A 1,921-nucleotide genomic window follows, 5' to 3' on the forward strand; every position below is an offset into this window, starting at 1 on the left:
AGCGGGGCAGGTGCGTTCCCCTCCGCCCAGTCCACCTGCCGACTGTAGGACTGTAGCGAAGCAGGCGGGGAGGAACCGGACGCAGCCTGGGGAGCTGCTCTGAGCCGGCGGCTGCTGCTTTCACGGGCTCCAAGAGGCTTTCCGTGCAGAGTCAAAGCTGTATTTTGCTAAAGGCAAATCTGGGGCTTACTCTTGGCTTGGCACTCTACTCCACGTGTGTTGAAGGATCTGGGGCCTGAGTCGAGCTTTCTGGGGCTTTCCATCCCTGCACAGACGCAGAGGCAGCGAACAGCAGCGGAGCTCAGAAGCTCTCGCATCAGAACTGGTGTTAAATCCTGGCTCTGCCCCTTCATGGGGGACTTTAGGCAAATTGTTTTAACCTTCTGTTTTGTCATCTGTTCAAAAAAAAAAAAAAAAAAAAGACCCAGGTAGGTTAAACAAGATGAATCAAAGTGTCTGGTACAGAATAAGTACTCAGTGACTTAGAGGGTGTTGATCATAAAATTAAAAATACTTGGGTAGAAATGACAACAGGCTTTAGCTCCCCCTTAACGTGGGGGATGTTAAGGAGGAACTTGGAATCAGACCTCACTGCGTGCCTCTGGGTTCTTCTGCTTACATCGGGTGTGTTGTTTACTTTTCTGTGACCCAGAATATTATAATGCCCATCTCGTAAAACTGTTGACACAACCAAAAACGTGACGCTCTTACAGCACAAGGCATATTATTGTTTGCACAGTAAAACCTTAATAAATATGACACAGGGAACCTTGACTGGCTAACCAAAATCTTAAACTCAGCTTAATGAGACATGTTTTAACCAGGCTATCCCGTGTGTACCTAATGTATAGTTGCATATTTATTATTGGTGGAAAATAACACTAAAATAATCTTTAGTGGAATTGTTGTGGAACCTGGCTTTACTGGCTCTCTATTAAGAGTGTGGGTACAAGGGCGGCACCTGTGGCTCAAAGGAGTAGGGCGCTGGCCCCATATGCCGGAGGTGGTGGGTTCAAACCCAGCCCAGGCCAAAAACTGCAAAAAAAAAAAAAAGAGAGAGAGCATGTGGGTACTGCAGGCTATGATGGATACCGAGATGAATAAGATATGAGAATAAAATTGATTTACCAAGCACTGTGCCAAGGACTCTCAGATGGATTATCTCATTTAATCTTTTATATAGTTTATATTAGTTCTGTTAGGAAAAACAATTTATGGTCATTGTGGAAGAGTTGGCAAGAGAAAAAGAAATATCTGAAATAAAAATTAAAATCACCCATCCCCACTGTTAGATATTGACTGTATTTCCCTCTTGTCCTTCTGCGCAAAGTACATGATGTGCTTAAGTTTCGATTCCTTTATCTATAAAATAAGGACAACATCCTTAGCATCCAGGGATGGTTAGACAACAAATGAAATTCTTTAAGCAAAGGCTGTAACAGTGCCTGGCATTTAGTTTTGAAGAGTTGTTTCCCTTCAGTTCTGTCACACAGGAATGATTACGTAGAGCTTTTAGAACTAATGTTTGCCCGAGAATATGAGGTGGTCTTTCAAAGCCTGGGAATAGACATAGACCATCTTTCTAGAGTGCCAGTTTACTAATAGAGTTTAGTGAGTGGTGGTGAAACGTACGATTTGTATACTAGAAACCATATAATTGCAGGGATGTAGAATTCTTGACAATTTTTCAGATAAGAGACTGCAACCAAACATTGGCACTTGTGGCAGGCCATCTCAGAGCAAGACCTCAACCTCAGGGATAGGGTTTCGTCCTCTCAGTCATCATAGACCTTTCCATGGGAAAGTTTGAGAGGTATGCTTAGGTAGGGGTGTCCAACCTTTCTTCTGCCACACATTGGAAAAAGAATTGTCTTGGGCCACCCGTGAAATACACAAACGCTACTGAAAGCTGCTGAGCGAA

The sequence above is a fragment of the Otolemur garnettii genome, unplaced genomic scaffold (assembly GCF_000181295.1).
Source record: "Otolemur garnettii isolate 467f Iridium unplaced genomic scaffold, OtoGar3 scaffold00001, whole genome shotgun sequence".
Taxonomy (NCBI): domain Eukaryota; kingdom Metazoa; phylum Chordata; class Mammalia; order Primates; family Galagidae; genus Otolemur; species Otolemur garnettii.